The sequence below is a fragment of the Petaurus breviceps genome, unplaced genomic scaffold (assembly GCF_028583685.1).
Source record: "Petaurus breviceps papuanus isolate PSGF00001 unplaced genomic scaffold, PetGlider_PUasm1.0 38, whole genome shotgun sequence".
Taxonomy (NCBI): Eukaryota; Metazoa; Chordata; class Mammalia; order Diprotodontia; family Petauridae; genus Petaurus; species Petaurus breviceps.
The window spans coordinates 90719686-90734445 of record NW_027186304.1 but is presented as its reverse complement, the minus strand read 5'-3'; the positions used below and the strand labels follow the sequence as shown (position 1 = coordinate 90734445).

The 14760-nt window shown below is 35.9% G+C and overlaps 1 pseudogene; it reads right to left on the bottom strand.

Moving 5' to 3' along the window:
- Positions 1 to 808: 808 nt before the first annotated feature.
- Positions 809 to 902, bottom strand: LOC138170761 (U6 spliceosomal RNA; annotated as a pseudogene).
- Positions 903 to 14760: the final 13858 nt, after the last annotated feature.

Genomic DNA, 14760 nt, shown 5'->3' with positions numbered 1-14760 from the left:
TCCCTGTCTTGCATGGTAAAAACTGTGATGTTCTTATGCCCCATTCCTCATATCTCTTAGTCAATCAGATGCCAATCCCTGTCAATTCTCACTCTGACAAATGTTTTGTGTCAGTCACCTCCCCAACATTCTCACTTTTGCCACCCTAATATACACGCTTATTATCATCCATGCACTTAAATTATGACAACTGCCTACTAGTAGTAATTCTCATCTCCATGCTACCTATCCAAATTAATTCTTAACATTACTGCTAGACTTCTCTTCCTTATTTATAAATCTGATGCTATCACTTCTTAGCTAAAAATGTTCAGTGTTTCCCTGCTTACTAATAAATAGAGTTCAAATACTGTAGGTCTGGTTTTCAAAACCATTTACAATCTAGCAACATTATACTTTTCCAGCTTTGAGAATATTCTCTCCAATATACTTTTTTAATACTTTGATAAAGTTTTACTTTGTGGACTTATAAACTAACCAAAAACATGGACACATCAAATAATGTGGATCATATTTTTAAAAGTTTTAATTTACATATGTACATACATGTAAATAATATGTGTATACATATGTGTGCATGTATGCACAGATAGAGAGAATAACATGTATTTTTAATATATTCCTTTTCCTTCTCACACTCAGAGAGGCATCCATTGCACCAAGGCAAAAAAAAAAAAAGAAATTTAGAAAAATTACCAACACATCAGCTGACTCTGAAAGTTTATTCAGTACTCCATATTCATAATCCCTGATATCTGAAGAGAGGAAGATGTGTTTTCTCACCATTTCTTTTTGTTTTAGATTAATAAAAAATATGGAACACCATAAATTTGTGTGTCATCCTTGCACAGGGGTCATGGCAATCTTGTTCCTATTTTCATATATGTGCTGCTGAGGTGAACATTTCACCATTTTAAAAATTCCAACCTTGATCATCATCAAAATTACAATGCATACAGTTTTGAAAACTTTTTTAAGCTGCCATATAATATACTCTATTTGAACCTTTCAGAAAACCTTTTGTGCTGCATTATTTATAAATTAATTATATGTGTTTCATCCCTCTTTGCCAAAGTAGATTTTAAACCCCGTGAAGGTGGGGACTTTTTCTTACTCAAATTTGTTATTTTCGTTAGTTATTAACTTAGTTCTTTGCTCAAAAAACATACTTTATATATTTGTTGAATTCAATTGATTTACCTAGATATTTCTGCTTCAATTCTCCACATTTTTTTAAGTATAGGCAAAGACTAAATTATAATCATTACTCTCTTGTGGAAGATGATATTTCATTCACTCCCTCCCACTAAAAAATTATTTTTTCTCACTTCAGATAGACATCAAATACCAATTAGAATAAGGAGCACTCAAATGCTGAGACAAATTTGAGCGAGAATTGCTATCATCAAAATTGCAACTTTTATCAGCTAGCTAGTTAGTGACTGAATAGAAATCTTCACAACTTTTCCAAAGGAGAAAGGGTAGCTGGTAATTACCACAAGGCAGTGCAATAATGAAACAACTATTAAGAGATAAAAATCTGTAAACATTTTCTGAATAATGGAATCATAAGCAATAAGCAGCAGCATCTTATGAAGAATAATTCATACCAGGAAAAGTTGATTGCATTTTTAATAGAATTATGAGATTAGCAGATGAAGTGAAATGCATTAAACATAATATATCTTGAGTTTAATAAAGCATGTGATACTGTGTTTCATAAAATTTTACTGGTGAAATTAATTCAATTTGGCAGGCAGGGATAGGAGTGCTGTCACATGGCCTGAAAACTATGAGAAGGGATACAAATGAAGCTAATGACAAGTGACATTTTTTCACCTGTAAGGAGGAGTTTTCTGGAATAAACAGAGATTGGTTACCATTTTAGTGTTACTTGACTATTTCATGTGACCTGAAAAGAGAGTAATTCATGCACTAATGGGATTTGTTAGGACTTGGGAGATGATACAAATGATGATGAGGAAGAGAAATGACTAGAAGGTACAGAAGATACATGATTCAACTATTGCATATCAACTGTAGGGGGGAAAATTACTTCAAAAGACAAAATGGCAAATTAAAATTGCTACTTCAAATAGATGTCTTGCTTATATTGACTATTAATACAATATTATTTATACATGCAAGAATAAACATAAATGGGGCGGCCAGGTAGCACAGCGAGTAAGAGCACCGGCTCCAGTGTTGAGAAGACCTGGAGATCGAATCCCGGGCTCAGACACTTAGCACCCACCCAGAAACACCTGGCTGTGTAACCTTGAGCAAGTTACTTAACCCCAATTGCTTAGGGGAGGCCAGGTGGCTCAGCGAGTAAGAGCACCAGCTCCAGTGTCGGGATGACCTGGATCAAATCGGGGCTCAGATACTCAGCACTACACCCAGAAATAACTGGCCGTGTAACCTTGAGCAAGTTACTTAACCCCAATTGCTTTAAAAAGAAAAAGAATAAACATAAATGTCTCTGATAATGTGGTGATTATTTTCAGCTGAGACATAAAACATGCAGACAAATTCATGCCAAAGTGTTTGTCAGGACCATTAAGAAGGCTATAGGACCAATGCAATATTCACAGTGACAACAGTCACTATAAATATGCAGGCATAGTGCTTGATCACAAAATATAACAGACTCTCCATACAGGAGACAGATTCAAAATATTTATTCAGAAACCAGAAAACCAAATCCAAAAACCAGTAAGCCTATTCCATTATAGTAGCAAAGAAGTTAATAAGACATAACAGGACCAGTCACTAGTACACCTGAATAGGTGTCAACACAAGTACAAATAAATTTGCATCCTTTATGTTGTGGTAGAGGACCAATATAATTTGGGCTGGGAATTTTCACCTTGCTCTCTCCCCAGTTACTTTGTGAGGAACAATTCATTCCTTTTCCAATTGACATATATGACATTTCTCTGCTATATGTTTTAAGAATGAATGAGAGATGCTAATACTTAGATCTTGTGTCCACCTGATGTGGCCTGGATCCCTAAATGACTGGTCATTTGGTGGACCCATTTTGCTAGTACTGGATCATCAGTTGGTGTCAGAGTAGGGACAATATTTTAAGTAGCAATTTTTCCTAGTCAATCAGCATGTGCATTGTACTCATGTTCTGGTATGGTGAGGGTCACATGAGCATCTACATGAAAAACTGAAAAATTGGTAACCAAAGACATGTCCCATATATCTTTCCATAATTACTTTCCCCAGATTTGTTCACCATGAATTTCCCAATTTTGATTTTCCCCCATGGTCATCCACATAGCTAACCCTTTAGCTACTGCCCACAAATCAGTAAATATATGATACTGTCCTCCGTGTTCTGTTTTGATGGCTTGATTTGCTGCCATAAGTTCAGCACATTGACTACTTCCATCTATTCCAGTACTTTCCAAAGTCTGCCTAGCACATGTGTTATAGGCTACTGCTTTTCTTTTTTTTTCTTTTTTTTTTTTTTTAAAGCAATCGGGGTAAAGTAACTTGCTCAAGGTTACACAGCCAGTTACTTCTGGGTGTGGTGCTGAGTATCCGAGCCCAGGATTCAATCTCCAGGTCATCCTGACACTGGAGCCGGTAATCTTACTCGCTGTGCTACCTGGCCACCTCAGGCTACTGCTTTTCAATGTCTTTTATGGCCCTAATATTTTGCTGTCCCATTGGTAAACAATGCGTGTTTCTTCTCTCTTTCAGTTAATCCATCATATCCGTCATTCCATTTTACCAAGGACTGTATCTACTGTTGTTTTGGTTCAAGGGAGGTATCATTTCCCTCAGTATCGATGTTTGCTATAGAATCATGTACAGGAGAAACTCTACTTTTGCCTTTTTTAGCTCTATTTTGAATATACCATTTCATTTAATAATACTGGCCTCTTGTGCATGTCCAATTCTGTGAGAAGGTGGGTTATCCATTACCTAGGTCAAAAATCAGGATTCCAGTCCTTAGTATCACTTCATGGCTCAGAGTCAGATGTTCAGTCTTTTCCAAAGTCCAATATGCAGCTAACAACTACTTTTCAAAAGGTATATATTGAACTCCAAAAGAAGGAAGTTTCCTAGACCAAAGTCCTGAGGGTACATTTTGACTTTGTTGTTTTTGCCATAAACTCCAGTTTGCAAAATCACTTCCACCAGGCCATTTTGCATAGGCCATAAATCTATTGTAAATTGTACAGCAGCCTTGGCTTTTTCAAAAACTTTACTCTACTCAAGCCCCTAGTCAAATGCATATTTCTTCCAAATAACTTTATATAAGTTTTTCATAATCTACCCCAGATGTGAAATGTGATGTTGCCAATAACCAAATAATCCCATAAACTTTTGTGTCTTATTGCTAGGGATAGGAAAGTCCTGAATCTTTTGCCCAGCTTGTGGGAGAATCTCTCACAGCCCCTGATTTCATTGTATACCCAAAACTTTTACATTTTGAGCTGATGCTTGAATCTTTACAGGGCTAATTTCCCACCCTTTGTTTTTCATATGCTCAATTAAAAGCATCAAACACCTCCATTTATTTTACATGTTTTCCCTTTATTATAATTCATCAGTGTAGTGGGTAAGCTTTACACAAGGTAGCTTTAATTCATCCAAATATTCAGTCACAGTCTTATGACAAATAGTGGGACTACGCAGATATCCTTGAGACAAATGGGTGAAAGTATATTGTCTGACCTGTCAAGTGAAAGCAAACTTGTCCTTCTGCTAAGAGTCTATTGGGATGAAGAAAGCATTAACTAAATCAACAATTGCATACCAAGACTCTTCATATTTTTGTATCCTTTCTATTAAGGTTATGGTATCTGTAACAGCAGCATACAAAGGAGTAGTCACCTTATTCAATTGTCCATAATCCACTGTCATTCTCCACATCCCATCTGATTTTTGTACTGGCCAGACAGGGCTATTCCATCGTGTGGTTGTAGGAGTTTACACTCTTGCTTCACTGTATTCCTTTATAGTACTGGTGATTTCATCTTGCCCACCTGGCACATGATACTGGTATAAAGTAATTATTTCAGAAGTTTCAAGTAAAACGATTGGTTCCATTTTTATCTTTCCCACTAAAACTGCATTAATTACTATCTTCCTTATTGTAAATTGGTATCTTCCTTCAGGTAAATTCAGGGCCATACCTCTTAACATATCTATTCCACTGATGTATTCAGGAATATGTACAATAACCACAGTATATTCTTTCTTTTTAAAATTTATTTTATTAATTTGTTTGTTTCCTTTTAGTTTACAGGATTCAATTTCACAATTCCTTGAATTTCACGTTTTGTCCCCCTCCCTCCCCTTCCCCCCATGGCGGCTTATAGTCAAGTATAGGATCTGTAAATACTTTCACATTATACATTAGTCAGGTTATAAGGACGGATTGTACCAGCTGGAATGAAAAATGGTAAAGAGGACATAAAACCAAATAAGAGAACGAAAAAGATCAGGTATTTTGCCTCCACCTGAATATAAACTTAGTTCTTTCTAGTTCTTTCTCTGGATGCACATATTTCTCTCCATCATGAATCTTTTGTGATTGACTTATATCACTGCATTTCTGAGAGGAGTCCAGTCTATCAAAGTTGGTCATCACACATACGTTGTGTCTGTAATTGTGTACAAATTTCTTCTCGTTCTACTCTTCTCACTCAGCATCAGTTTGTATAAGCCTCTCCAGGTAAATACGAAGACCGTCTGCTCCTCGTTTCTTATAGCACAATAGTACTCCATAACATGCATATACCACAACTTATTCAGCCATTCCCCAATTGATGGGCACCCCCTTAATTTCCAATTCTTTGCCACCACAAAATAGCTGCTATAAACATTTTTGTACATATGGGTCTTTCTCCCATTTCTATGATCTCCACAGTATATTCTTTCATAGATAATTGTCCGATTTTCATCATTAGTTGGATTTGCCTGACTAATATTTCAGTCTGTCCCATTCCTGTGATGATAAAAAGGAGTTCTATGTTTGAATTTATGAGGGTTCCCATAAATAAGGGAGGCATCTGCCCCAGTATCTATCAATGCCCTGGTTACAGTATTTGATCCATTTTTTCCAGGATATAGTTAGATTGATATGGGGTCTTTAATCTTGTCTGTGTATTTCTTTAATCTGAGCTGGGGCTCAGCCAAATTCCTATTCTCCCTGAAGGTGTGATGAACTTGTATACAATGGTTCAGGAAAATCTGTAGGGGCAGTTCTTACTTGCCTATTCTGTCTAATATTAAGCCACTTTTCCTGGTACATTTTATATGGTTCATTAGTTGGGATAGCATCAAATCTTCCAAAATCAAGCCTTGCTCTCAACAGAGCAGTAAACAATTATTTTCTTGTCAATTTATTCCGACTTAGAATCCACTGGCAATTTAGTTTTTTCTGCTGAGGATTTTTTTTCTTTTTCCCATTCCCCCAAGTCACTTAGTTGTGAAATGTTATCCAGCACCTCTGAAAGAGGTTGCCCTATATCACCATTTAGTAGAGTCAGAAGTAGGTACTTATAAGTAGGAGCAGCCATCTTCACTATGATATTTCTATGAGAAACTGCTAAGGGTATATCATGATACATATCTGCATCTCCAACCATGACAGCAGTTTTCATTACTTCTTCTTTCAACTTTCTCATGCAGCATCTAAGCAAATACCAGGGTCTTCCTACACTAGGTCAATATAATTAGTGGGATACATTCTATTGCATCCACCAGCAGCTAAAAATGACATATTGGTCATATTGTTTCCTCCTGCATGTGAAAATCTCTAGAAGCTTGCTAGACAAAAGGATTCTGACAAATGCTTATAAATTTCAAGCAGTCCACAATATCTACCCATATTCTTCTGGATCCTTCATTATTGATTCTCACCATCCACCACACCATCCATTGTCCCATTTTTTGGGTGAATCTGCTTAATATATCAGTAACCTCCTGCTGAGTGAAATCCTCAATTATGTCCCTGAAATCTGTTTGGTCTCCCTTATTCTCTTGCTTTCTTCTCAGTATGGAGTAAGCTTCTGCCCTCATAAAAATTTGATTATTTAACATCATATCACTTTCTATCCATGCACTCTCCAGGCAGTCATCATCATGGCAACTAAGCTCAGTCTCTACCAAAACTGTATGAACTTTTCTCCTGTTACTTTTCTACTTATTTTTCTGAGTCAAATTCACAACAGCCCCCTCTTCTACCACCTGAGATCTTCCAGATTGCTCTTCTAAAGGAGAGACAATACTGCTACATATTCAATTCTCTTTCCGTTTGAGTTTTTTCTTGTAATAGTTTGTCTTTTTCTTACATATAATGTGGTAACCTATTTGTAAATCCCAGCTCCTCCTACATACTGCCTCCAGTTCTCTTCCTGGTTTTATTGATATTCTTTGCAAACATGTTTCTAAATCTCAAGGTTCTCCCTTCTGTAACCTCTGTTCCTATTTTTCATAGAGCTTTGTACTTTTAGCCCACTGTCTTACTAGGGAGGAATAAGGTGAATCCTCCCATCCTAGGGAAGCCATTTCTTCTTCTAAATCCCTTCTGCCTCCAAATAGAGGTTTGATATTTTGTGATTCCATCCTTGTTGCCAAATGTAATGCCAATGCAATATTCACAGTGCTAATGGTCACAATAAATATACTGGCATACTGCTTGATCATAAAATATAACATATTCTCCATATAGAAGACAGCAGCAAAACATTCATTCAGACATCAGAAAACCGTATCCCAAACCAGTAAGCCGATTCTATTATAGTAGCAAAGAAGTTAATAAGCCATAATAGCACAGAGAGCCACAGCATCCTTTAGCCTTCCAATCAATCAACATTTACTCATAAAACTGTCTCCATCGGATGTGTCCTCTCCTCCCTCCAGTTTAGCTGCTATGACTCCCAAGCTTCCTATGGGCTCTGTTCTACCCTTCAGCAAATTCCTCCCACCACAGGATCCATGTGATTACATTCAACCTATGAGGGGGCAGGGTATATCTTCAAAGTAGGAAAGGTCTTCAAATTCCCTTAGACTTATTAAGGGGCAGAGAAAATCTTCAAATTCCCATTATGATTACAAATATCTATCACAGAGTCCTACTGAAGAGAGTATCCCCATAGATAGTGAGGTATTCAAGACACTCCTATAGATCTGTCTATCTGAATATCACCATAATTACACCAATTATGGAACACTGTTTAACCTTCTTGGGATTTAAAGTTTCGAAATTAATTTTATACACTCACACACACACACAGTTGTTACTGGCCTAGAAATTCAAACTATTACCCATATGTAACAGTAATATAATTTGAAGTTCCTTTTGTATTGCTAAGCTGAGAGGTACATAGCACTTAGTAATTAATAAAGCCTCTGTTAAAGAAACAGAAGGTGTGAACCCTTGTGCTGATGTAACAGGAAGGGGTTGGCTAAAACAGGAAGCTAATGCTATCTGTATATAAGGAAAGACCCTGGCTGGGAAAGTCAGATCTTATTGGAGCAAACCTCATGGAGGCAGAAGCTGCTGCCCTCTGGAAGCTGAAGAGGGGCCAGGGAGACTGAAGAGGAAAGCACCTCCTCTCACCCCCCATGCTAGAGAGAATTATTTTGATTTGGAGAACCTGGATGAAGTGATTTTGATTATGGGAACCAGCTGAAATTCCACTGAGTCCAAGGGCCAGCCACAGCTGCTAAGGATTTCCAAGGGCCAGCCAGAGCTTCTGAGGAGCTACTGAGGTTTTTCTGAAGGCCAGCCAGAGATGCTGAAGACTGAGGAAGCATGACTGTGATGCTGGTACTTTGATTGAACCTGTTTGTGGCTTTGTTAAGCCTTGACTTCCCAGGAACAGCGACTATGAAGGCTTTAGGATGGACTGGACACTGTAAACAGCAGTGTGGAACAGGACCTGCCCAGAGAGATGGGCAAGGAACTGGAAGCTGTCTGCCTTTGAATCCAGGTGACTGTTTGGTGGATTCAGCTAGGAGCTGCCTGCCTCAAGTTAAGATGAAAAGACCTCTTCATGGGTACTGAGTAGTGATGAAATTGTAATTTACTAGTGACCTAGGGGTAGAGGATGTATGTATTTTCTGAAGATTGAATAGTGAATGACTGAATTGATTGAATTATTTATTGATTAAATGATTGTACTCAGTGATTGATGACTGAATAAGTGACTTATTGAGTTAACTTAGTGTGCCCCATGACTGGAGAACTTTCACTATTGTACTTTGTGTTCCTTGAGGAGGCAAACCTCCTTAAGGATGACTAAATGATTGAGTTACTAAATGATTGTTCTTTGTTAAAAACTTTGTGACCACTGGGGTGAAAATTATGTGGCCATTTTCTGTATTAAATGTTGTGAATGCTATACCTTAATTTTCAGTGATAAGTTGTAACTTTGTGAATGCTGTACTTTGATTTACTGTGAATGTTTTGCTTTGATTTGTTATGGAATAGAATGTTCACTATACTGTGTAATCAGAACCTTAAAAGCTGTTCACAGCAGCATTCTTCTGAAAAGCTGCTCATGCTTGGTTTACACCAGATTATGCTGAGTAGTTGAACAATGAAACCTGAGTTTGAGAAAAATTGGCATGTCAGAGTTGGCATGGTTTTGAGAAGTGCTTTGAAAAAAAAAACTAGTGATTCCATGAGGATAATGTATGGCACAGAGAAATAATAACTAGGTTATGCAGAGTTATGGAGGAGGGAAGAAGGAATACCATGGAAAACTGCTGGAAACCTGGTTAAAAAGTACCAAAATGTCCAAGAATTGGAGTGAATGTAACAAACTTATAGTCAGAGCCAGAATGTGAAGAGGTTTAAATGACAGAAGTGTTTCAATTTTATCCTAGAACTAAAAGGGAACAGATAGATTTTATTGAACAAGAGTGTGGCATGGAATGTGTACCCATAAATACTATTCACAAACCATTTTCTTCCAAATAATCATGAGAGCAATGTTATGAGTTTCTATTTAACCCTTTTCTAAGTGAATGGAATGAAGTAAAGAAGGCTTACATAACTTGTCCAAGGTAAGAAATTTAATAAATGATGGAGTCCAGGTTTTCAAAACTCAAAGATTAAGTTTTTACGTATACTGCAACTAGGAATTGTACTGCATTTTATCTATTCTGAATAACATTCTCAACAGTAGTTCCCCTTAAGTTCCAAACCTCCACTCCCCTTAAATCCAAAACTCTACCCCCCATCCTAGTCATTTTAAATATATGTTTGTCTTCTATTTTATTATCAGCAGAGTTTCAGCTTTAACAGGCTCAAAAAATTGCAAAAGTTAATACTATTCCTAGAATCTACTGTATCCTTACATGATTCCTCATAATGGTATGAATGTTACCCTAACTTCTCAAAGGCTATTACATTAGAATATGTCTTGTAGATTCTACCATACTTAAAAGTATTGTACCAGTAATGAACAATGCCTGGTTTCTGAAGACAGACTGATATATGTCTAGTGAAGTTCAACACCAGTAACAGGGCCAGAATGTGATGCACTGCATTCTGAAAAATACAAGAGTTGTCACTCTTGTGGGATACACTTTTGCATTACTATAATGATGGTAATGTATCTATGAAAAGAGGAAAGATTTTAGACTGTCTAAAATTATTAAGTGAAGGAATGTTAAAGGGGATATTTTTGTCCGGTGACTAATGACTTGTTATACTATTGGAAGAATTGACCAACTCAATATTCACAGTCTCTAATTAAAATAGGATAAGAAAAGAAATGTGCAGTCAAATGAAAGTATGACTCAGTTTCTCCTTGGAGGGAAACACAAGGATTGGGAGGTATGGCTTTTATCTGATGCCTAAAGTCAAGAAAAATATAATTTCATTAATATTATGCCATCAAGTGGTGCTCATGATCATCATAAGGTAAAAGATGACTGGAAATCACTGAATCTTATATTTCAACATCCATTTCAAGGGATGAAGAGGATGACATTTGACAAAGAATTGTATGAGATTTTCAAAACTCATTCAAGTATTTTAATACCTGATAACTTCAATATGAAAGTCAGCACAGTAGAGACAGGGGAAAGTTTGTTGAATAATATCCTGATCTGAGAAATGAAAGTTCAAAAAGTTCATAGTCTGTTCAGAAGACTCACATCTATATTTCCAGGATATTTTCATCTAGAAAAGAATCAGAGGGCTTTTTATGTGTAGAAAACAAAACAGTAGCACAAAAAAAAAGTGTTGGTCAATTTGTCAACAGATGGGAAAATGATTAGTTTCACATCTCAGAGTCATTTCCGAATAAATGGTCTCTGTGAAATTAAACAATTGTCAAATTATGGCAGAGGTAAAAATGAAAATTAGATCAAAAGAAATGTTACAGATAAAAAGAAACAGAAGATCTGTGGCAACTCCAACATGTCTTATTCAACTGAATTATTGATGCTTAAAAATATGGAATTTTAAAAGTAAAGATAATTTACATTGATTGTCAATATTTTCTGCAAAAATGTAAACCACATAAAATATTTCCTTTCACTTGAAGAACAAAAGAGCTGAGAACCTGTCTTATTCCATAAACTTTGATGTTGCAAATGAAAAGTGGTAGCCATCAAAGGCAATGCCTTTTTATAATATAATTATGATTTATAAAATAATAGCTAATATTTCTAGAGGTTTTTTAGTTTTGTTAGGCACTTTACACATATTATGCATTTGGTGATTGAAATAAACCTCTAACATGGGTTCTATTAATCCTATTTCATAATGAAAAAACTAAGGTCAAAACCTTGTGATTTGTCCAGGGTCACATAGCTAGCATGTATCTGAGGTAGAAATTAAATTAATTTCTTCATTATTCCATATCTAGTATTATCGATTTTGCTACCTAGCTGCCTAAAATATCATGGAAGGGAAAGTTTGAAGATTATGAATAGTATCTCAATACAAAATAATAAGAAATTGCAGATGTGTGGGAAAAAACTCTAAAGAAAATTCAACATGAAGCTCAATGGACACAATGGAATAATATTTATTTTAAGAACTTTGTAACAACCACACTAAGAATTTTATAGATGAAACTGTCACACGGACAAAAAATAGACAAAATGGAACAAATTGTCTGTTGTTTCTATAATGATTGACTTGCATCACTGGTGACAGAGAAACAACCACATTAGGGCCCTAACATTGATTTCCTTTATGTGCCTTATGAGGGAGATGAAATGGCACTTGAGAAGACAGACAAGGCCTTGTGCAACTACAATATGTACCTAGGAAATTTATACTGGAGGCAGCACAATCATAAAAGCATAGAGAATTTTTGTTTTTTGCTTTTTGGAGGGCAATTGGGGTTAAGTGAGTTGCCCAAACTCACATGGCTAGTAAGTGTGTCAAGTGTCTGAGGCTGGATTTGAACTCAGGTCCTCCTGACTCCAGGGCCGGTGCACTATTCACTGTACCATCTAGCTGCCCCCCAAATTTTTAATAGATAAAATAACAAAAACAATTTAAATCATGAATAGCAATACTACCCACAAAAGTCAATTGATAGAGAATATTGATCTTTCAAACACATGACTCCTTTTTCACCTTTATAAAATTTTTATGAGATAAAGGTGCCTGCCTATCAAGGGTATCTATGATTAAATTATGAGAAGGGAAAAATCATGCTTTTGCAAACATCAACTCATTTGTCTGACCACATTTTTGTAGTCATATAAACAACTTAAAAGTATTATGAAGACAAGATCCCACTCTACTGTTTTTGCTAAAATAGCATTTGACTTGGAACAAAACTCAACCTCAAAAGCTCCAGTTCAATGAAGACTCTTTTATAAATATACTAGGATCCTAAAAGATTCCTTGACAAATTCAATCACAGAGATGAGGAACTTCAACAACACTGTGATTTATGCAGAATAAAGTAAGGACATGAATACTCAACAAAATGGTTTATCACTGTCATGGGGAAATGTACAATATAAGATCCAAATGAAGGGGCAGCTAGGTGGCGCAGTGAATAGAGCACCAGCCCTGGAGTCAGGAGGGCCTGAGTTCAAATCCAGCCTCAGACACTTAACAAAAAAAAAAATTTAGCTGTGTGACCTTGGGCAAGTCACTTAACCACAATTGCCCTCCCAAAAAAAAAGCAAAAAAGAAAAAAGATCCAAATGAAAGAAGCATTCCACGTAGAGGAAAGATTCCATCATAACATTCAAATTGTAGATAACAATGGACTGACTACATTAAGCTTCAAAACATTACAGAGTCACACTCACACACATATACATATATGTTACAAGTACTATAAATGAAGCATGAGCAGACCTCAGATATCAATAAGGGAAAGCTATCAAGTCAGATTTCCTTTGAAAATTACGGAGCTTAAAATGATCCCAAAGTGCTCTTTGACACAAAGAAATCATCTTTTTAACATGAATATTTTTCTAGAATTCTTATGTGACTATAAAAATTTGAAAATTAGTCACCAAATGATAGGAATGACAAATGAGTCAAAAAATAAAAACAAAAAAAAAACTTGAAAAACATAGGGTAGGTAGGCTACATTTCCAATGTTGATTTAAAACCAATATTTTCCCATGTTGACCTTAAAACATATGGGATATCACTCAGAAATGTATGCTTGGAAATAGAACTGATAAAATCATTGTTGCAGATCAAGGCAAAACAAATTCATTCTTACATTCCAATGGTGACTACAGAGAAAGACTTTCAGCATGTATGTTAAACCGGATGCAGAAGATTTATGTCAAAACATGGGTAATAATCAAGCAGTATGTATGAAAGGGCATAAATGGATTGAAATTTGCACCAATGGAGAATGGAACATGAAATGATTAATAGAGCTCCAGAAAAAGAGTCAGGAAGACCTAGATTGTCATTATGCTTCAGATACCAGTTTTGTAAAAATGGGCAATTCAATTTACCTCTGAGATTATGTGTGCCCTTTTCTAAAAAAATAGAGATAAAAATATCAACTTCTTCATGGTATTGTTAAGAAGATTAAATGACACAAAAGACAAATTATGTTGCAACAATTAAAGTCCTATGTAAATGTGAGTTATTATGTTATTGTTTTTACTATAAAACAATCAATTGAATTATTGAATTATCATTTCCTATCTGGGATTTTCATTTTTCCTTGGATTATTCATTACTGCTTCTCTATAGTTCAATCCATCCATCACAGCCCTGCCAGAGTAATTTCCTTAATGAGCAAATCTGACATAACATTTTAGTATTCAAAATCCTTCAGTGATGTTCCAATGACTTACAAATAATCAATTTTACACTGTGCAGTCTAATTTCACAGTCTTCTCCTCCCAATAGTCCAGTAAAATTTGTCTTTTCACTGTTGTGTATCATCATTCCATTTCTAACCTCTACACATCCTTTACCCCACAACTACACTTGGAATGGACTCCCTCATGTTGAAAACATGTTTCAAGGTAAAGCTGTAATGTCATTTCCATGAAGACTTCTGGGGATTCTCAAAATTATTAGTGATCATTTCTTTTAGAAAAAAATCCTTTATACTACTCCATTTGAATCTCTCTCTCTCTCTCTCTCTCTCTCTCTCTCTCTCTCTCTCTCTCTCTCTCTCTCTCTCTCTCTCTCTCTCTCGATTATATTCAAACACATATTATCACCATTTGCATTCATGGCTTATACTCAGTGCTTGAGTGTAAACTCCTTGAATATTTGAACTGAGGCTTATTTGCAACTGAAATGTTACAGATAGAAATTTG